The 24,455-nt window shown below is 35.7% G+C and overlaps 1 protein-coding gene and 1 long non-coding RNA gene across 5 annotated transcripts in view; one reads left to right on the top strand and one right to left on the bottom strand.

The window, feature by feature from the left end:
* Positions 1-24,455, top strand: part of LOC113504618 (RNA-binding protein Musashi homolog Rbp6) — a 453,082-nt gene that overhangs the window by 11,833 nt on the left and 416,794 nt on the right. The gene's annotated exons all lie outside the window — the stretch shown is intronic.
* LOC113504620 lies at positions 9,697-10,971 on the bottom strand. The gene is made up of 3 exons (XR_003401581.1): positions 10,892-10,971; positions 10,439-10,643; positions 9,697-10,283 (listed from the first exon to the last, which is right to left on the bottom strand). It is a non-coding gene; the product is annotated as an uncharacterized LOC113504620 (long non-coding RNA).

Raw genomic sequence — 24,455 nt, forward strand, 5'->3', positions numbered from 1 at the left:
TAATTATTAACTCGCGGTCAAGAATGTCATTCGAAGAAGAAGTGCGATAGCGTTGCCTACAAAAATATAGGTGTTTCAGTTTTGTGCAATGGCCACATGATTTGAGTGAAAGTGTTTGGATGGGGGCCAAGACTCATCTCTTTGACACGATAAGTCGACGAATGCAGGAAAATAAACAAGTTCACTCTGCATTTGACGTGATTTAACATGAATCTCATAAACCTATTAGCGGCGGTTTGTTTGTTGTTAATTTACTACTTACGCACTGCTGTTGCGTGGTCGTGTTTGGCTTTTAAATTTGAGTGTATAAATTATACGTGGCCAGTGCTTTGTCTGTGTAAAATGGGTTCGAATGATAAATTTTTAAAGTTATTGTTTTAAAATCGAATCCTCCCTGTACGAGTTTTAATCTTTACAGCCTGATTATAAAACTCCACATTTGAAGGACCTTTTTTTGATCAGCCAGCTTTAAATAAATAACATTTCGAACAGAATGTCATTGTTTGGCAGCGGATTAACGTTATTGGGCTTCGTTTTACTGTTTTTGTTTACCTACAATTAATTTGTTGGAATTCGCTTATGGAATCAAATATATTTCGGGACTGCCGAGTGTTTCATGTGAAACAATAAAATGCAATGCTCTTGAAACACCAGGCAGTATATTTTTTCAGAGTTGTGGGAGTGAGGTTACTGTTTTTGATGTTGTTAAACATTATTACAATTCAATTTCGTTTAATTGACTTACCTATAAACATACGGACCGAATTGATTATTCAGTTTATAAGATAGATAGGTATTCTAGTTTCTAGATCAACATTATTAATAAGTGACTATATTGACTTCTGATTATACCAAATGGCTTTTAACCCTAAGGTGTTCACACACAACTGTGCAAGCTGTGTGTACCGTGTAGGCGTCAAAACATAGTCACTTGCTATTTACAAGGAAATGCAAATATTAGCTTAGGCAAGGGTACTCCGTAGTCGAGTGCGATAACATACCGGGAAAGGGATTAAATGTCGTGACTTTGTTACTTTAAGTGTGTTTGTGGACTCATATCAGGGACTTCATACCTGGCCGTGTCGTTATTGACCGGACCGAATATCTAGCCATGCTGTCCGGTGTCAACAACCGTTGGGAAGACCTACCTATCATTAACAAGGAGGATGAAAGCATAGATTGATTTACACAAGTTGAGGACATTCATGAAACTATAAATCTTGAAGTTCGCATTTCCTCATCTTGTTTGTTTGTTGTTCTGTTTTCACATAATGTCAAGGAAAGAGCATAGTGGAATGCTAAACGAACTTGTTTCGTATTTGTTGAACGGGCATCGACCGAATTTAGCGTTACATTATCAACCAGTAAGGTTTTATGAAGCCTTACTCATTCATTTAAGTAGTGAGGTAGGTCAGTAGCTGTGAATATAACTTTGTTACCTTGGTGTATTTTTTCGTGCGGTATTTGATCTTGTTAGATACGCGCCAGTGAGCTCATATTTTTGGAGGTAGCCTCCAAAATTAGCTAAGTACTTATAAATTCCAATTTTGGTGTGACCTTGCCCTTCATAGTTTAATATGCGTGGTATAAAGCCTTTAACTTTTTCTGTTTTACAAAGTTCTTTGAATAGGTGACGCGTTTAATAAAATTTCTGAATGAATGAATCCAGGACGAAATTTTTACAGTATATCAGCAAGAACAACCACGAATTCTGATAGTACGATGTTTATGCCAGTCGCCTCATGAAACTGACACTAATATTCACAGCGTACTGCAACTGTAATCGGATTCGAACACTTGACGACCGTCTAGGCTAATAAATGAGGTGGATTACGAGCGCAGACATGTGACAAACGTAGTCTCGTATAGGAATACATAGTTGTTTGAGCCGTGAGTGGCGAGTGACAGCTAACTGTTACGTTGGTCTGTGAGACGATTGCATTCGACCTTTGCGCTGCGTTCACGTTTTGCACGGCTGAGGCGATAGGCCGGTAATCCACATAGAAACCGATACCCTACGTCAGTGTCGCGTCATTGAACTTCATTACATAACTAATGTTTATTAACGATGTCAATGGGTTCCATGAACGTCATGCCACCTTTTCGCTCAACGCTACAAATAGGTACAGCTCTACCGCGAAAGTATTGCCAATCGTCTTACTAGAAACTATATTTATGGCATGTTAATTTGAATGCCCATAAAAAGGCGGTTAGATGCAATATTAAAGTGATTGATTGAGACATTACGAAGACTTGAGTTAAAATGTGTTTATGCACATAGTTTCATAACATAGTTGCACATGTTATGCAAGTTGAGAATATTTTCGTTAAACCACAGTTTGGTTTACGATAACTGTTTAACGTCGATCTGTTCGAAGATAAGAGAAATACACGAGAAACGCAATTACATTTTCGAAGAAGTTATTACCAACATTATTTGCTGGAAATAGCATCGACTAATGACTTCATTGTTTTAAGTCTTTTCTGATCTCTTTGCTTTGTTGGCACATGCATGCGGACGTATGCAGAAATAAATAAACAAAAACTTGAGTCCATTCACTCCTCGCTGACATTTCTACGACTCTGTTTCGTGCCAATCTAACTATTTTATAGGATTAATTTTTATTGATGCTTCGTGATAAATGTTTTATAAAAATAGACGCTGACATCGATCTAATGGAGGTTAGCAAACGGATTTTTATTACAATGGTAATTGTGGTTAGAAAACATAATGATTTCTGCTTTTTATTACTCAATTTAAATTTAAATTATGCATAAATAAAAATGTTACTGGCCAGATTAGCATGGAAGAATAGAAAATAGATTTAAAATTTTGAAAAAAGAATACATTTTTCTGGCTCTGCACATTGACTTGCAAACTTTTTATTTTTTACTTTTCTAAATGTAATTCATAGTATCATGCGGCCAGTATAATACCTGAGTTTTCAATTACAATAATTCTGCAGTTTATTTTAATTTTCGGTCACATTAAATGGCCGTGATGTTGTAAGTGGCAGCAATGTTGTGTGTGATTAGTTACATTAGTGGGTACAACGCAGTGATCGATAGACATGGCTTATCGCAGTCGACTGACTCCGAATTGCTCTGCTTGTTCCAGATATGCATTTATCTTACATATATCTTACAAAGCAAGACGTATATTTAGTTGAGATTAGAGACTATATAATTTTGTTATCTATGAAATTATGAATAGGGTGTATTTGGTTGATTGAATTAGAAATAATTTTGATTTAATTTATGTACACACTTCACTGTCGGACAACGAAAAACATTTGGGCCTAAAAAACAAAAATTGGAGAATGGAAAAAAGTTTTTATTTCAAGAATGCCCTTTTTCGGGTCCTTCTAAAACAATAATGACTCCAGTGCTATAGCTTAGCTTATAGGTTTGCGTACCCTAACGTTTCAAGTACCTACTAGGTAAATTTTTCAAAACCTCAAAGCTTAATTTTAACAGAAATAGTTATAAACATGCACTCGGAGGAATTATAATCTCAATATGCTGACCTTCAAATCAAAAAGCGCAAGATACATTTTCCGTGCTATGTAATTTTGTACCTCTAATTGAACTTAGACTCTTAATAATTTCATCCAAAGTTTCAAAAGCCTACATGTTACGTTATGTCACAAGCACAATATTATATACATTGGCGGCTACTATATTAAGAAGCACTGTACTGTTGTTTGGACAAATAAATAGAATTCTTAAAGTAAAACTTCATAAGAACTACAATAAAAAGCTAAAACATGTATGTGACTATGTTGTCTTTGCGCTTTTGTTTCCCGAAGAAGTTTCCTTACAATGGTATATTTATTTTAGTAGTAATCTGAAAACAATACGCGTGCTTTGAAATGTAAATAATTGGAAATCAAAAATATCGTGTAACACTTAGCTTTTAACTAGGTTTAATATACGATATAGGCTTCCTAGGAAAATTAGCAAAAAAGTTTTTAGTTCATTATTTAAAAAGAAACTAATAATATTATGACAGTTTCACGTTCAGCTTCGCTTCCCGTCAATCATAATCTATTCTAAAAGTTTGAAATACGAACTTCGCAAAACATTTTTATGCCTCTCCATTACCATTCGAATTTCGAACGTTTAGAAGACGTAACGTGAATTCCTCCACTCATAAACTGGAGCAGTATTATTTTCAAGGCGAAACCACAAAGCTAAAATATTATTAGTTGGTTATATTGTACGTCTATAATTAAAGTGTGAAGAGAGTCGAACTGTTTCAAAAATAGCCGGTTGTGTGTCACCGTAAATCTCGGTTACGACGAAAGTTACTGTGTAAATCATTGGGCCACGCGCACACTTAATGGTACATTGAATTTTATTGCGCACTCGTAATAATAAAATTATGTCATAGGCAGTAATTAACAACCAGAACGGCTGTAAATAAGACAAACCACGTTCTTGTTTATTATTACTTCAGCAAGTCCTGTCAGGTGTACTCGAATTGTCTTACTTTACTCATCTTATTTAAATTCCTCTAACATAAATTAATCGTTTCGCAGCGCTGTTCGTGACGTAATAACATAACGCGTAAAGCGATTCTCAATTAGTAATAAAGCGTCGGTAAGCCGCAAGTCTGCAAACGCATCGCGCCGAGCAAAATCAAATTATCAGTACCTTCACAATATTCCATTTATATTTCCGCGTAGCCTCCAAAGCGTTACAGCGCCATAATTCAACCGCTATCCGTTAATCGCGTGCATTTACAATATATTAGTTTCGCAGGTAAACACACATTTCATCGCGGCGGCACGCGTGGTTAACGTTAACTTAATTTAATAGAAGTCCTGCCGTATCGTAATGATATAAATCGCGAGCGCAGTCAGCTACTAGCGGCTAGTTTCCAATGAATGGGTCAGTAATCATCTGCATTTGAGGCCATTATCTCAATTGGCGAGCGCTCAATGAGCGAGCGACCTCCAGCGCCGGACACCGCACCCGCGCCGGTTACTCTACAATAATTGTTTGCTTTACAATATGCTTTTCTGTAATACCAATTATATCCACAACTAAATATACCAATCATCGCTGAGCTCTGATTTCACGCTAAATAATGTTGAGGGTGCTTTTAAAATTAATGAGTATAGTATCTCATTAATTATAATATTGTTATCAATGTAACGACGTTATGAATCTAGAGCACACTATCTCGCAGTGAGTAAATCATTTTGTGATTATGACCGATTTACCTATTTATTTATAACAGACCTCTAAGCAGTCGCGACACATAAACTAATCGAACACATTGTTACTATCGCCAATATAGATATATATATTTTACTATTTATTTTGAAACTAAAAAAAAATAATATTATTTTATTTATTTACATTTTTTTATCCGATTCGAATTCTACGTGTATTTGTCTATTCTAAATTCAATTGTTTCTTTTTTTTATTTTTATGTTCGATAACAAATGACTGCGCGCAACTGTGTACAAAAATTGTGTTTTGTTTTTAAATGTTAGCGTAAGTAGTTAGATCTGTCTATACCTAATGTATTTATTAATAACATATAAATCTTTTGCAGGTGTATCTTCTTAACTCATAAAATGGTAATATTAAACGACAATTATAATAACTCACTTCTTGTAGACTATACTTAATTATTTCTTATTTACCTTCACTATTGTCTCGAACTATCGTATATAATTACGAGCAACATGAAGTATTAGTTATCAATTGCTGCAATTGTGTGTTAGAAGCAGGCGTATCTATATAGACATTGTGTATTAGTTTTATAGATATCTGTTCCATAGCACCGAATAGCGGTTCTAGAATTTTTATTTTACAGTTTTTGTATGTAGAATATGTCCAATAACTTTTGTTTTGTTGAGTACCAGCTGACACCAGAGTACAAATCCACTATAAAATAGTGTAAAGAGAACATTCCTAAAACTTCCTCACAGAGTACTAGTAAATCAGCATGTTAGATGTAAGATGCCACACCCCAAAGCAATATCACGGAGTAATTATTGACTTATCCCCTGCCTATATTATAAGAACAACCACTGTTATAAGACATACTTACACGTTAGATTCACGGAGAAAAATATTTTTCCCAGGGTTACGCAAGCGGTAATTGTGGTGGAGCACCTTAGTTGCCATCTTCCGAAGTTTGGTAAGTGAGGCACTCCATTTATACACAGTCTGCCCGACGTGATTCCGGAGAGAAATATTTTGTCGATTGTACCGCTCATGCCCTGTTCACACAGCTTATTGACACCAACAGAAACAGTGCGGAACATAGCGCATAAATAGATCTTTCCCGGGAACCACCGGAAGCATATCTCACACGTAGTGTAGCCGCTTGAGACCATACTGAGCTTACTAGTCTAGATAGTTGCTAGCCGGCGCTAACGGGCGATGTCACGCTATGCATGATTACGATAAGAGCACGACTACTTTTCTATATCTTGTTGTTTTATGTATATTGTGGCGCATTTTAGTGTTTTTACGCACATTTTTTAAATATTTTTTTCTCTTCACGTTGTTGTAATTTTTTAAATATCTTTTTGTTCGATGTCTTAATTTTAGCTGTATGACACAGGTAGGTATGTTTTAATAATGTACCAAGAAATCGGTAAGGGTAATTTTAGATGGCTCAAGGAGTGGTTTTAGCTATCGACCTGAGAGTAAGCCAAGTGATCCGTGTAATGGAAGGCTGAGTTTGGCTTCGTCGCCGGCTCACACTTTTATGCATATGGGAGAATGTATAATATGGAGTTGCCAAACTCGACTGTTTGTAATGTTTCATGCAGCGCCAGTGGGGTTTCAGATGTATTTTTCTTTGGTATGGTAAGCTCATTATTTGTGCAGTATCTAGTCGGGGTTCGTGTTTGAATCCTGAGTAAGGGTCGGGTGGTATTTATATGCGGGCGCGGGTGCAAGGCGCATACGCTGGCAGACGACACTCGCCTCTAATCCGATTATGTGTAACAAAATGCTAGGCGGTGGAGCTGGGCTGGGCCGCGGCCGCTCTCGCCGTCTAGTTCGCAGTGTATGTTACATCTAGCACTTGCTCTGCGCCCTGTACTTTGTGACTTGAATTTATGTGAGCAACACCCACTCCAGGCACGTATAATTACGTCTTTTAAAATACGTGCTATTTATTTCGTACGTTTGTAGATGTGAGGACCAAAATGGGAATAGTGTTTATGTATCATCATCATCAGTCTTATCGGTATCTTAACGGATTTTGTCTCGGCGATTTATTTATCTGTCACTCTAGTATATAATTTCAGACATTCAAGGCTAGTCTATCTAAATGAGTCTGAATAAAAATACTATCGCCATACAAAAGTATATTGCATAACTTTTTCTAACCAGTTTTGAAACTCGTATTTTTTTTTGCAGTATTTGTCACAACAGCAAAACATTTTGTTTAAAAAGCCAGCAAAAATAAATATAACTGTAAAAATTATGCAAATATTGTACGAAAGGAAAGTTCATTCAAAAAGTTTCTATTTACGCACAGTAAACGATTCAACTGTACTATAGCCGGGGAAACAAAAAAAAAGTCTGTGGAAAATTGTCCTTTTTCGTTTGAAAAGCACAAAAATGGGGGACACATGATGTTGGGAGCTTTCTGTAATCCGATTACGTGACAAAACGGGGAGTTCATTTTTGCTCATTTTGAACACTTTTGTTATTACAAACAGATAAAGGTAAATTACTACAAAACGGGACGTTAAATACTCATACCGACTTCACATTCAGTATAAAAAAGTTTATGAATCCTTCTTGTTTTTTAAGTTTTAAAAATCACAGAACTTAAATCGATTAAAGACAAGCATTATTATCTAATAATAATAATGAATAACATTTTATGAGTAAAAATAAAGAGAGCTCTATTACGTTTTGAATTAAATTTGGGTATATTTTATCGCGTTTCTGTCTGTACACAGGCTGCTGTAAAAACAAGCAAAACCCAAATAGTTCACATATCAATACGAACTAAAACTAAGCCGTAACCAGATATAGGAAAAAGTGCTCTATGACCGTCGAAATAGCCATTGGTATCTACAAGCCGATAAAAAAAAATCAAACATTGGTAGCAAATGGATTCTCTATTGTCCAATTTTAGATTCCCTGTATTTACGCTAACATACTTTGAATCTCGAATGTATAGACCCGTTCCGGCAATCCAGTTTAAATTTAAATATCGATCCACGTTACACGGACATGTCGTGTGTTTATTTTTCTATTCAAAGCTTTTTATACATTATTTGGCAGTAGCTATACATATCAAAGTTATGTTGAATATGGATACATTGCGAACTCCTTACGTAAAGACTGGGTTTGTTGTCGCGACTCTGCCAAGTTCTCAGTTCACCGGGATGCAGTATAATGTCGCCTAATTTACGTCCATACTACCTCTGCTATAAATTGTATCCATAAAATTCATTGGAGGAAAACAAATATCTCACGTAGAACTTAGGCAAGCGGTTCCCAAAATTCATTAGACACTGGCAAGTGTAGCTATGGTTATATATTTTCAATTCATTTTTATTAGTATTTTCTATCCCTCAGCGCTCTAAGAAAAGGTCTGGCCATATCTACTCATTTTCCACATCTTACCCCAGCTTATCCCTTCTAAATATCTTCAGATCGTCAATCCATCGTTTCCTTAGGACTTTTAATACCTACGTGACGAATTTTTATTACTGCCCATAAAACTCATATTGAAAAGGGAATACTTATCTCGGCGGGTCTGTGCTCAGTTTTTGGTACTTTGCGTTTATTTCGTGAATATTTTAGGCAGTTTGCACATGTCACATGGAGAATATTATGGACTGATTATAAAGTGTTTGTGATAGACAGCGTTAAACTGTGTAGATTGTTAGTTATTTGTAGTGTACAGTGTACACCTGTTAAAAAACGAAGGGAAAATCTTATCTCGATTAAGTATGTCTTTATTAATATGTTTAATACGTGACAAAGTCATCTGAAGTTTCAAATAAGTTGTCCAGCATGAAGTGGTCACCATCAGACAAAATATTGTTATTCAGTACATTATATGCTCCCAGAAAATGCCAAATAACAGTTAATTCGTCAATTTATAATTTATGCGGCCGCGTTACGTTGGCCAACACTCGATCCCCACATAAATGTAAAGCGGACTATTAAATAACGTTCAATAAAACACACATAGTGTTCGGTACAAATTGTATGCTATTAAGCTGTCTTTTGTCGAAACGTTACGTCGTCTGCTAACGTTGAAACAACACGTCGTTTACTTGAATCATTCATTTTTAATATAATGATTGCTGATGTTAAAGTAGGTTCTGTTCTTCCAAGTATTAAAGGCAGGAATAGTTACGTTTCTTGTAGGTAATGCTAGTGGATTGACGTTAAAATGGTGATGGTGTATTGTACATAAATTATGCAGGTATAGCACAATTAAGGAGGTTTTAATGTAGATTCAGCTGGGTTTAGATCCTGTAGTAGAGACCTTTTCGACACTATTCTACTTATAAGAAATACAATCAGTGTGTTGAATTTTAATCAAAAGTAGTAAATCAATTTTAAATTTGGAAATCATTTTCGATACAAATTATGACTGCCCGATATGAAAACTTTTTGGACAGCATTCGTGCTATGAACTCTGATTGTCTGTCTGACTTCGTTTTTCCATCTTAAACCTAATGAAAACATATGTAATGGGCTAGGGTAAGTCCAGGATAGATGCCACACTTTTTGAAAAAGCTTAATAATTCCGAAATTTATAATCTTAGAGCATTGTGTTCTTTGAGAAATATTTAATATATTTCTTAATGCATTATTTTATCTGAATCGATTTGATATAGACTGTGTAGATTTTGTATAAATTGTAATTTGCTGGACCTCTAAAAAATAGGATAGACGCCTACTGTGGCGGATAGAAGACTTATCATGAAAAATGATGTGAGGATAGGTGCCCTTAGTGGGGATTGACGACTTAGTCAAACATTGTAACTGATTTGTTATGAAATGAAACAACTATATTATAATAATCAGTCTTTATTGTGTTTTAACATACATAAACATTATCATCTATTAACGATCACATATTTTTTTAATAATAATCAACATCTTTTACTAACTACTAGGTAGTAATTAACTTGCATGAACTTTAATACTTCTCCAGTCTTCTTGATATTAGTAATAATCATCTTAAAAAATAAAAATCAACTTTGGTAACAGACTAAATTATTCTTAAAATAGGGGGAGATTTTCGTTATCAAACCCTAGCACAGGGTGTTTACCTAAAACAAATAAAAATAAATGCTGAGTAGGTATATAGAATTAATTACAGTACCAATAAGACAGTAACTAAAATGATAAGATACAAGGTATAGTAGATCAAATTTAAATTAAAAGATAGTAAATATAGTAATTCTTAAAATAAACTAGAACATACCTAATGTCAATTTTTGTTGGTCATTTTTAAGAAATCTTCGTCTTAATGTTCTAGATGGTATGCCATAAATTTTAGAAATCTGATTTACACCCTTGTCTCCCTTTTTCATCTCTTCAAACGCTGCTAGCATACTTTCTTCGGTCCAGGTAACAGCGCGAGGGATAACACCCGGTTTTCTATTATATTTACGAGGCATTTTGCTCTCCTGCAACAAAACAGCTCTTATAAAAACAGTTGAGGATAGTTGCCCTTAGGGGCATCTATCCTAATAAAAAACGAGGCAACTATACTTTTTGTAGGGGATAGAAGCCCTTCTCAATAAAAACAAAAAATGAGCTTTAATGACTATAAAATTTATCAATTTACATAGGTTAATCTTCAATGCAAGCAGACTAATAGAAAAAAAATAGACATTATAGGCGAGAGAAAAGATACACTGTTAAAATTACTTACGAATCTTATTTTGGCGCCTTTTGTCGTCTCGCCGCGGAAGATTTTTACTCACACGGACGAAACGAGTGCGCTCCTGTCCACAGTCTGCCTGGCACTGAGGTTGGTGGGGGGAGGACTCGTTACTTATAGAGAAATTTAACTCTCACAGTGCTCCTAACATAGTGAAATAAAAATCAAGTCATCTATCCCACTGAGGCATGTATCCTGGACTTACCCTACGAAATCTGAGAAAAATATGTTTCCTTCTAAAAAATCCGATGCTATCAACCCATTTAAAATCCAGTCAAAACCAGTTGTTTTTATTGACTACCACAATTAGGTTACGCGTTTATCCGCTTCTAGGCGGAGTACTAAAACTGAAAAATAGAGCAAACTACATTTCAAGAACCTATTTAGCCAATCGTAGTTACAATTGAGTGTGAGTGACTGTTAGCATGATTTTCTCGATGACAATGATGAGTTGAAACTGATGACAAGTCACGCCCTCATTATATCATGAACTCTCATATTCTTCCAAGAGATCGTTAGAAATTTTTAAATATTTATTTTCCTTTCATCTTTTTCCTCAATTTGAGAAAGCTCTTTTGAGTGGGGAGTTCTAATTGTATCGTTGTCTGTGTCTGTATAGATAGATTTATGATCGTTTTTAGGGATCCAAAATAGGTGTTAAAATGGAATCCGATTACTAAGGTTTCACAGTCTGTTGGTCTGTCACCCGGTTGTAACGTCATGAGCCGTAATAGAAAAATAAAATAGACAGATAAAATAATCACATAATATGATGCATCTATGTTGTCACTAAAAACATAATTTTAAGATAGAGGTTTAGTATCGATTGGTTTGGTCATACTCGTAACTGTTTGGGTAACTTTGAAAAAGTACGTTTCGACCCAAACACAATGCAATTAGACAAAAAAAGCTCTATCGACTTATGACCTAGTTCATTGCTAACAAACGTAGCGTGTCAGAAATATTCCCTGTAATGCCTAACTGCATTCAATAAAGGGTGATTGATTGAAAATCATCTAAAATTCAATGATTACTTGAAAACGATCCGTCGTGTTATGCCACCGTTAGGTCGCGTACAGGCAATGATTAATTATACTCCATATAAATTTTTAACAGGACCATAACAAGAAATACCGTTTTATACCGAATCGAGCTGCATATATATGGAATTATGACTTTTTTGATCATTCAAAAGAAATAAAACCATTAAGTGCTAGCCGGGCTCAGGATACCGAGGAGACGAAATGAGCTGAAAACAGTAGTTACTCATCACATTTATGACCGTACCAAGCGATGCTTCACCTCGATTTTAATTTATTCGTTGTTATAGTGAAAAAACATCATCTGGGGTAATTTTACTGTTTATTTTATTTTTTTCATATTCCGTTGACCAGATTAGAAGGTCGACGGAATATAACTACACAACATAACAACGCAACGAGGTAGAAACCTAGTAGGAGTAAAATCTACTGGAAGAGCCAAGGTAGAAGTCAAAAAATCAAAATCATTTTTTAAAATTCAAGTAGGCCGTTTTCCAGGCATTTTCAAAACGTTGCGACTCTAGGTGCACGGTTCCAAAATGTTATTCTTATGGAGAAGAACCGAGAAACTCCAGCAAGTGTTTAGGAACACGCTTTCTCGCCATGTTTTCTTAGTGTCGGTAAGCTCCCTCTCCGGCAACACTTTGGTTCCATTTGACGGACAATCGTAAAACCACTATTAGTGCCTTAAGCTCAAATACATTTTGAAGACCATTGGTTTTGTTTCTTTTTCGGTTGACTTATACTTGTAAATAGATATAGACACTTGATTCTGTGTGTTTGAAAAGATAAAACCGTAGTAAACACTTCTTACTCGTACGGTGCCTATGTATAGGTATGTTTATACATAACTGTCATTAAAAAAACCGGCCAAGTGCGAGTCGGACTCGCGCACCGAGGGTTCCGTACAAACCTGCAAGGTTTACAAAGTTCGTTCATTACGACAATCGAGTCATATAAATATATATGACTCGATTGTAAAACGTTGCTTCATGCCAAATTTCAAGATTCTAGGTCGACTGGAAGTACCCTTTAGGTTTTGATTCCCTTGCGAGTACTCGCGCGTTTCAAAATATGCAGCTTAAATTGCTGTTTCTTTTGATTGCGTTGACATAGAAGTTTGATTTTGTTACAGCTTAAAGGTATTATAGACCTGAGTATTTGGTATGAATTTCAATTTAATACCTCTACGCGTTTATGAGGAAATAGGTAGTAAGTTTAAAATTATTAAAAAAAAAAAATTATTATGTGATGTAACTAAAAATTTAAGGTTTTCAGAATGTTTCCTTTATGTGTGCTATAAAACGTTGCTTCGTGCCAAATTTCAAGATTCTGAGTTCACGGGAAGCACCCTGTAGGTTTTGATTCCCTTGCAAGTGTTGAAAATTTGCGGCATAAACGGCTGTATCTTTTGATTGCGTTGCCTTAGAAGTTTGATTTTTTCACAGCTTCAAGGGACAGTAGGCCTGAGTAATTGATATAAATTTCAGCTTCATACCTCCACGCGTTCCCGAGAAAAAGGGTCTTGACAGACGGACGGACGGACGGACGGACAGACGGACGGACGGACAGACGGACAACAAAGTGATCCTATAAGGGTTCCGTTTTTTCCTTTTGAGGTACGGAACCCTAAAAATAGTTAAAATCGTAAATGATTTCGTAGTAAAAAGTTTTTAGGGTACTGTACCTAAATGGTAAAACCAGAACCCTATTACTGATACACCTTTATCGGTCCGTTTCAGCGTCCATCACAAGGCTGCATCTTATGAATCGTGATCGCTAAACAGATGATGTATCTTCGCAGACATAATAACAAAAATACTAAAAATATTTTTTTGATTGACCATTAAATATATAATGACCGAACCTCAAATGTATTCTTTATTCAACCGTTTTGTGTTTCAGTAGCGTATTTGCGTTGCGGGTCCGACTCGCACTTGTCCGGGTTTCCTATCTGAGAGGATCAAATCATTTTATTGGGACATACTTAGTAATGCTGTACTGAAAATCAGATATGCTATAAGTACCTAGGCATGGTTTGTCTACGAAAATAAGAGTATCTATATTTTGAACAATGGTGCAAGTACACCTGCCGTTGCCAATAATTTCTCTAAACGTGGGACAGAAAAAAAACAACAACATTCTTTGTACATTCAGCTCTCCTCAGTCTACTGTCAGAGGCACTTAACTTTGTCATTATTTTCATACAAGCTTTACTCCCAACCCCGCCCACGTTCTTACAAAAGTAATGTAATATTTTTTGTTATTTCTGTATAACTTGACGTCATGCCTATATAAATATGTCTAGTTCTGTTTGTTTTTCGCGAGTCGAACTATAAAATGATGAAAATTACATTTAAAATAGTTTTGTAGTTTCATATGATTTGAATGCAAATAAACAGACCAAAACTAGATGTACTACAATACATTGAACTTGGGTTATAAATACTTTTTTTTTAAATACGGGAACTAAAAATGAGTCAAAGAAATCTCGAAAAAAGTATTTTAAAAGCAGCTAGTTATGGACAAAAGGCTAAACAAACAAGAATAAGTGTACACCAATTTGTCTTCTTCAACTGAATTAGCATGTGTGTTGGTTTAAGTAGTAAAAATCAGCTCGGACTGGCCAACTAATGTCTACGGGGTCGGACAAAAACCGGTAACAACTAAATTAACAAATGCAAACGTTCACTTCCGTGACAGGAAAGCAACACTTATCGTGTGCAGAGTACAGACGGCAACGAAGTTCGTTGACTAACTAGTAAGACGCTTCATGGTAATAAGTGCAAAACGTTTTTGTTGGAAGGGTAGTGTTTTTTTGAGCTAGATGTCACTCATGATAGATTGAGAAAAGTATTATTTAAATAGAGAATACTGAAATTGGTATAATGAGATGTCACATTTGGCAGGAGTTTAAAGTTTCACACAAAAAGATACGTGGGACGAATTTAAATATAATATTGCGATATTTAATTTGATTTTCCTCTATCTCGTCGCGAATGAACCGAGTTGATGAATTACTCGGTTCCAAATATAAAATTTGTTTCCGTCAGATTAAGTTTGCAGAAATTAAAATAACCATTCCCTATGTTTCATTCAAAGGTGATTGATATTTGATCTAGTAAGAAATAAAAATAGTAATATCATATTAAAGGTGCTTAAAAGCTTTTTAAAAATAGATTCAGATACAGTTGTGCTCTAAATAGTTGTGTACAATTTATAAGAGCAATGTATCAAATGTTGTCCTTTGAGTACATGTACTAGAGCTAGAGATAAAACGAGATGTTTTCTTTGTGAGTGTACCGACATCATTCATCGTGTGTCATATTAGCAGTTTCGGTTAATTTGTAACACGGAAGGAGAGGGATTAGCCAGCGTTTAGCAAGAGAAAATCAACGGAGAACACGACACTTTTATTATTTTGTTTGCTGGATTAGAAAATGAAGTGAAGTAATTTATGAACGATGATACATGACATTATGCTCTGCTAATTTAAATCCCAGCGTTCGAGATACGCTGAATATATTTAATATTGCGAGGATCAAATTAGAGGTTGGTCAAAGCTTTTTGTGAAAGCAATTATAAGTATTAATAAGGAATCATTTATTCCTTGATAATATATGAATGAAAAATATAACACTCACAATTTAACCGCATGTATTCGATTCAAAATTAAATTTGGATCACAATACACTAATTGAAAATTGTGATAGCATTAAGAAGCTTAATCACTTTAGACAGAAAAAGAAGACACAATGATAGTTTCACAATCCTATCTGAGGAGTTATCACCATCTCCTATTTGGACTGTTGCAGTCGTTGAAGCGAGACAGCACGATACACGCTGTAGAGCAGCATCTCTTTCCACGATGTTAAAAGTCTTTATAACATCGTGGTAGGATATCTGACGGTGAAAACTCGAGTGTGAAAATTTAATTACGCATTCTTGCCTCATATCTAATTTTATGCAACTCATTTACAATTATGGCATATGAATTCGTTAATACGGAATTACTTGAGATTGGTTGTAAATGTGGAAATTTATGCGAATCGTAAAAGACAGTAGAACTCAACGTTTAAGCAGTTATTAAAGGGAAACAGTGGTTAAGGGGTGTATGGTCTTCTTTGTTTTATATGATTTCAGATATTTAATTATGTAAGTATATCGAAAATTTGGATTAGTCCTTAATGTAGCTTGAAACATCTGTTATTTGTTAGAAATCATTTTATAGTTTAAAAAAATATAACGGCATTTTTGGATAAGTTAAGATTTTTATGCCTGTCTTGACCTTAAAATTTTCCCATATTTGGGTTGGTCGAAAAAAAGTCATTTTAAAATACTAGCTTTCTTACTTAACACATAAAGGCAAAGATTCAAACAGGTTCAATTAGAGCAGATAGATCAAAAGTACCTAGTACACTTAAGTACCTAGAAGAAGAAGCTTCCTAGAACATTTAATTCATAGTCTTTCATAACAAATCTTATTACCAACAATTTGTAGGTTGTAAGAATACTAATAAACCCTTAGTTAGAGGAATTGAGTTGTGACATACAAACATTCATATTTCGTGTTTGAACGCAACAGGTTACCGACCTCAATTCACAAGGTCTTAAAAAATTACATGACTTTAAAGCAGGGGTAGATATTATGGAGCGGTGAAGAAATAAGCGCCGTGATAAGATAAGAGGTTTAACATGTCACAACTAGGATAAGATTCCATAGGACTTGTTCGGACAAGGAATAGTAAATAAAAGCTTCTAGAACATTTAGCGATTGTTGTATGTTTAGTAGAGTCGATTCTGGATAGGTATAATTTTTAAAATATAGGATATAATCAGGCTACCATATCTTTCAAGCAAACTGAGTTAGGAACCGTGTCTTTTTAGACTTTAAAAAACAAAGCAAACTTCCCACAAAATATATAATATAGGCTAGAGGTATTTCTGACTCGGTGATAAAATAAATTAAAGTCCTTGCTGTTGAAAAACTAAATGTTCCAAATCATTCCAAATACAAACATTTAAATTCACACTGTAACTGACAGTAGAAAAGCACGTTGTTTCTCCCAATAAGTAAGAAAGATCGAAATTTAAACATTCTACTTTACAAATGGGAATGTACCACAGACAAAAGGAGGTTAATTTACGAGGAGTTTTTACTCTGCTTGAAGAATGAATGAATCACTATTGGGTAGCTGGGAGCGGACAGGCTGATTGATACCTTCCTCTCGTCTAGGTCCCGTGTCTCAGACTAGAATAGTACCTAGGGTACCTAGACGTACCTAGGTCCTAGATCTAGAACAAATATACTGCGGGATTATGCTGATGTTCTCAGCTTGTTACGTTGGACTAAATTTACCAGTGTCAAGGGAATCTTATTTTAAGTTTATTGAAATTCTTGTAGTTTGTTGTTCTAGTGCGGCAAAATGTTTAGTCTTATTTCTGTTATGTTTAGAACAAATTCAGGATTAGGAAAACGATTTGATAAGCAGACTTGAATAACTAAGAACCGATGGGCTAAAGCCACCTTGAGACTCGGATTTTTCTTTTATTTATTTATTTCTACTTCCCTTTTGACATTTTCAGCCACATATTATTATCGCATGATTCCTAAAAAGATAAATGATACTATCTCAAGAATTACAGGCCAAAAATTTATTTATTTAATCCTACTACTAAAGCAACTTACTGCATGCATTATTTATTTAATTTCAAGTACTGAAGCTACTGTATGGCGCCAAAATTCTTGTAAACCCACAACTTTATTTACAAATGCGTCGCGACTTCAACCTACCGCTTAGTTACAAACCTTGATATTTTTTAAGAACCGAGTGTTCTATCACTCTGATAAAGTTAAATGTTTTCTTTCCCAGTTTTAAAGATAAGAATCTTGTGTTTACTCTACGCGACAATCTGAGCGAGTAAAAAATCAGGATGTCTACGTGATAAGCTTCGTTATCAACTTAAAATTAAACATTTTAACTCTGTTGAGATTGAAGCTGTGGAATAAAGCTGTGGGAACGTTTCATTACACAATTATTATCATTTAAGACCTACTTGGTTTTTTAAATGCAGTACAAGGAAGTTTACGTCTAATAAAATGAATTTAAAGCAAGACGAACGTTTAGGTCAGGTATATTTCTTAATGTATTGTTATTTTGTTAAAATACCATAATCTATAAATAAAATAATCGTTTTTAGTTAAACAGATTAATTTAACGGGCACTGGAAGTTATTAGGCATCTCAAAAATGATAGCTACAATAAAACAGGCCATGTCACGGACAATGCTTGCACGGTCATAAATTAAAAAAATAGTTATTAAAACGTTACAAAAATACATGTGGAGTTTGCCAAAAAATATGAATGGATTTATATCTCATATCGCGTGTAGTGTTGTAGATTTTAAATAGGTGATAAAATTAACGAGGCCATTTTATTATTATGTCATAACATGACTCCGTTCACGACAACCCGCAATAAAGTTAAATAATATGACGTTTTAAGTGACGTCATTTATATCGCGTTTTTTACTTTGTTTATTAAAAATATGATACGTTTGACAATAGGCCATAATACCTTCATTGGGTCACGCATGAAATTCGCGCCCGCAGACATAAAATAACACGATTATATCACAAGTTTTTGGTAATTAATTTCGCGCATGAGTAAAATGTACGCTGTCCAATTTATAAAATTTATTGGAGACCAAATTAAGTTTGTGAAATTACGTCACTTAACGAGAGTTTATCCGATGTATTTATACACGAAAAAGCTTGATTATCGTCCATAAAAACTGTAGGACATTACTTAAATACATTGTTCGATTTATAGTCATTCTTATTACATCTTTACCGGCATTCGAATGCTAAGCAGATAGTATGATCGGAGTAATCTTCATTTGTATGTCTACTACATATGCATGTGCCATTTCAAATTTCGTGGATACACAAGGATATTGCAAAGGAAATTGAACTTAAGTGAGTCTAAGTCAAGTTCCAAAATTGCGACAGATTGAGACGCTAGCCGTATGGGACGCGTCAGCTCGTGGCGTGAAGACTAGGTGCTCGACTGCGTAATGTCAAAATCGGGTTTCAGCAGGACATGACCCAAAATTTGCATATTGCACACACTTCAACCGCATTCCTTTATGAAATATTCAAACCATCTACACCTTTACAGTTTAGCCAAGGAAAATAGACACGCTCTCGAAATATACGAATAGATGTAAAGACACATAACAGCACGCTTAACTAAAATAATTTATGGAGGTTTTAAGTGTAAATTAGTAAGAGGAGGAATCTCGAATAATACGTCAAATGAACAGTATTTATCCAGGTCAGTGCAGCTGACATATACTTATTCAAATGCAGATGGGAGAATGAATAAATTAGATGCAATATCAATGCCAGATAACGGCAGTAATTGCCCTATAAAGAGGAACGATGTCACAACGCCTAGAGACGCAATTACGTCCGCAAGCATGCTTTCACGAACATACAAGGCTATAAAACGTCCCTCCCCCAGCATTTATTTCTCACATGTCTACAGATTTTTGGGAGCTTTTGAATCAATACAATAGCTTTAAGGAGTCGTGTGTGACTGGATTCAGAATGTCGTGTAGATAGGAGCTAGTCTTGCAAGGGAACACGTTCATTGGTCGAGGACTCGTCATCTTAAACGATGAATTGTTCATTGATTCAAAGTGTTCCACGTTTGTCGGGTTAACTTATGTTTGTGTTATCGTGTCGGTTTGTACGTGTGTTGTGTTTAGCGATTGTTAGACGAAAGGTTTGTATTTATTCCCATAAAGCGCTTTTGGGCCATTACCTAAAATTTGTTAGAAATTCTGCCATTGCATTGTCACATTCATTTACTAAACACAGAGAAGTCCTAAAATCTAAGTTGGATATAAAGATTAATAAAGCAGTTAAATACATGAAATATGTTTATCTCCATCATGTTTCCGCTTAAACAAGGCACAGAACTCCAAAGAGTATTTGCTTCACCAATATTTGTACAATGTCTTCAATGACTCATCACTATTCAGATTATCTAAACGCAAATCTTGCAGCCAAATGGATGGCAATATGGAGTTTGCTAAAGCGTCTTTAGAAAATGGAATACGCGATCATAAACTGTCTTCACTTCATATGGGAATATTTCAAAAATTTGGCTGAGAAGTCCATAGCGAGCACAAATGTAAGTGCACCAAGTAATATGGTCCACAATGTATGTCGGATTTAGGGTATTTCCGAAGCTCCGAGAATATATACGGCTGCAGTTCGCACTCGCGAGATATTCGAACGCTCTGCCAATAGCGTACTTAGTTCAACTAGATATAATTCTTTGAAAACCTCCCATGTGCAGCGGCGCTCCGATCGAGGTGAGGGATTCCCTTAAGCATACCTGAATTATATAGTGAAATCTGTGGAGAGCTACTCTCCGGTAAAATGGCGTATCTTAAATGTTTTTGCAGTTAACAGTTCGATGAACTTTATTACATTTCGTAAAAACGTGTTTATCATACATAATTCATACGCGTATTACGCACACTTATATTATCAATAGTTGATTTGTTTTTTTCATCAATTTTTTTATGCAATCACTATAAGTTTTAAAAATTAACCATTATCCTCAGACATGTCAAAACATGATGATTTAAATAGTTTTTTTTATGATAACTCAACGCTAACATTGAATTTAATTTTATAGTGTTTGTTATTTGCGTTAGTTAAGGTTTAGTTTCAATTTCCCGTTTATTTCGTAGCGTAAGCATCTCTCAAATCATCGTTAGATGTCGTTTTGTTTGCGTCAGCTTTAATCTTTAATGAAAAGGGTGTCCGCGGCTCACTGTCGCGTTTATTCACCGTCTACGTGAAAACCGAAGCTACAAATTCAAAATAGAGCACATTGAAATTTAGCAACTGTCTGTCGAGGCGCATTACCGAGTCCGCTACCGTATTTATAAATATTCAGCCGACGTTTTGAGCTATCCGTCCAGTAATAGGTCAGGATATTTAGAGCTTAGTTAAAAAACAACAATCACAATTTTGATTCATACGCCGCCTATCGGCCGAAGACGGGGACGAAAGATTTACGATAAAAATAGACAAATGTTCGCACGATGTGATCTTTCTAATGTTTTTTACGAGTATTTCACTGGAACAGATCAATTTAGTAAGAATAATGTGTGCTGTCGGTATCAATAGTTGTTTATAAATAGAGGTTTCATACATTTAGAAAATCTAGTCTTTCCACTAAATAAAAATTAAAATGCTAAAAAAGATAGAATACTAAGCAAGCGGACACATGCGCGTAAGAACTGTCATTAAAATCAAATTTTGGAATTGTTCCAAGCCTCAGAAATATTGGTTGCCATCTTTGCAGAAAGGATAAGTACCTACTTTAACTCGGACTCCGAAGTCTGAAGATCTCATGCTTACAATGTCCTATTATAGTTTCAAACTTCGAACAAATATTTAGAATAACTTCCGAATCCTTTTTATTGCTGGCAACATCTATAACCAAGTCAGAATACATTGTTGTCCCAGTGTTGCACATTCTAATAATTGTCTGCTATGAAAAGAGTAGTTTCAAAACACGTTGCTTGTCTAAAAATATGTATCATTTGTAACGTTATTTAGTGTCGACGTGTGGCTTAACGAAATTTTTTGCTAATGGAATATTTTACTTGGTGTCTGCAAGTCATTATTTAAGCAAATAATTTGTCCATTGACATGATGGATGGTAATGTCACCACTTGTTCTATTATCTAGTATTGTGGTATTTAGTTCGCCTTTGAGAGATAAATGTGGGATAGCTTCCTGAATGCAAGTGTTCCTTGTTCTAATCGTAAATACATTTGGATCTCTTTGAATGAAGCTGATGGAAAAATTCCGAAAGTATTAGAAAGTAAAACTTTTAATCTAGTTCTAAACTGACGCAAATGGGCAGAAATCGTCAACAAAAAATCCTAACTTCCTTAATTACAACATCTTCATTATCAAAAAGCCATCTTTATATTTTCGTTCGTACATAAAACGTTTTTCTAAACAGAAGTCATATCTGTAATAACAAGCTGTCTCGGTCTGCATTGACAAGACTCAGACAGTGTCAACAAAACTCCATTTCGAGAAGCTCCCGTTACTAAACGAAGGGATTGAAATCTGACCTCGGCAAGCGTGAACTGATAGATATGCTCGTCTTGTACGATTTATCAGGAGCGGTATAAAATAAAATTTGTCATATTGATGTTATGTTTCGTTCCTTTGGGATGTGTTTAAGGAATTTGGTGACATTGTTTAGTTTGAATTATTAGGCAACCCTATTTCAAGTTGAAACATTCGTCAGCCGTAAATATCACCAGGTATTTGGAAACGGCTAAAAAAGTCGTCCAAAAACCTTGTGTAAACCTTACCAATACATTAACAGACATATTTTATATTAAAAGCAATCGAACCCCGGCCTCGTACAACCAGTAGTTATTCATAGGCCTTTAGGGAATTTTAGGGTCTTCCTCTGAAAGTTGAAATTGGTTTCACTGAGATAACAACATGCGGAATCAACACATAAAAGATATTTACGCGTTAAATAAAAGGAAAAGGAAGTGGAAAACAAAATAAATTATTCGATCTGTCATTGGGAAGACGAGGATCACAATCAACTAGTCCATTAGTAGTCCTGCGCAACCCTAAAAATACGTCGCAGTCGTCAACGGAGTCCGACAAAAATAAAAGCAAGCAACCCACATTGATTGATGTCGAGTCTCACGCACGCTTGTTTTTGACGTCCCGCCGTCAAGGCAGGCAGTGCCAACCGATGTGCCCTCGCTACTGCGGGATTTTTTCTCTTGGAACGTAACACCGGCCGAGATGCTCCCGCTCACATGACCTAATGAATTTTAGAAGTTTTCTCCCAAACAGGAAGCCGGCGTCACTCGTAACGCTGACACCGCCGCGACTCACTTCAGCCGGCAAGTCTCGGACCACTCGCAGCCGAAATAAGAATATGATTTTTATTTCGTTTCTGTAAACGAAACTACGATAGCGAATTGGCGCATTCCCTCCCACGTGTTCAGTTAAAAGTGTCGCCGGGAGCAAGTTTTATTCGATATTTTCACGCAGATGATTGAGTTAGACGGCTTGCGCAGGAGGCTGGGACGCAATCTCCGGTGGCGGTGCGGAAACCTCCCCGGCGCCGCCCCCTCGCGCGCCCGTTGCACCGCCAGACAGACCCCTGAGACTAACCCACTACATCTAATTAATAAATCTGATATTACTCAAAATTATTTTTTAAACCTTAACAAATTGCATATCAAACGCAAACGAGGTAACAGTAACGAGACATTTACGATCATAAACAGTTAGAAATCACATTATTTAACTTACGTTCAGTTTAATGAAGTGTCGACTAAACAATTGAGACTATTATATTTGTCGCACGTTTGATCACGTTTAATACTAATTAAATTTTAAACGTGAATAACTCATGAATGTAGACATGAGGCATTTGAAATTATTAAACTGAAGTTGTCACACAATTTTAATTAGTTGCAACAGTGATGATAAAATCGCTTTAACCGGTGTCTGGTCCCTTACTGGTTATTCGTGAAGCGAAGTTGTATCGGTCGCGACGGAAATTCGGGGGATATTTTCCGATCGGAGTTAGGGATCTAGTTTCCGCAGTCGCGCGATAAACAAGTTATTGGCGTTAGTGAGGGCCGCGAGGGGGTGAGGTAGGGTGACAGGGGGGCAGGGTAACTCGCCCGTGTAATTAATAAACGACGCGAAAGGGAATTTCAATGGATTTGATGATTTGTGAAAGCGTTAAACGCGACTTGACGCGTTAAGATTGTTATCACCGATGACTTACTAAATCCTCGTTTCGTAACACTTCCACTTCCTCGCTACTCTAATTTACGACCCCCATTAGTTTATAATTAAAATTCTTGCAAACACATCTCCAGACGGCATAACATGTCAATTGCTGATCAGAAAAATAGCCGTAATTATACTTAATTGGCAGATAAATTTTAGAACAGTGCGTCGGAATGTTTCACTCGACCCGAAATCGTAGCATTGGAAATCTTAATGGGCGTTTTTATTGTAATAGGATGTAGTAACGATTTGTGCCGATATAGGAGAGCTGTTAAAAAGGGCGTGAACTGCTTGCATATATTTCGCTCCGATTAACACACACATATTATTGTCAACGAGGACGTGTCAAATGTCTCTCCGACCGACTCGTTGTGGCTGCAATAGAATGCAGTGCAGTGCGTTGAAAGCGACCAGACCTGTTTGCTTATCTCATGTTTTCTTAAACAATTTAATACTTTAGTTAGTTGGAATAGCGGCTAGAATCCCCTGAGCGATGTCGCAGTGCTAGATAGTCTTCAGCTAGCAACAGTTCATTTGTTTCCGTTAGCACTTCTGGTCCACAGCTTCTTCGGGAAAGTATCAGATGTTAGGCGCTTTTCGATTAGAGATGCAACACTCTAGAGGGAGGCGATTGAAA

Source organism: Trichoplusia ni, chromosome 22, assembly GCF_003590095.1.
Source record: "Trichoplusia ni isolate ovarian cell line Hi5 chromosome 22, tn1, whole genome shotgun sequence".
NCBI classification, from domain to species: domain Eukaryota; kingdom Metazoa; phylum Arthropoda; class Insecta; order Lepidoptera; family Noctuidae; genus Trichoplusia; species Trichoplusia ni.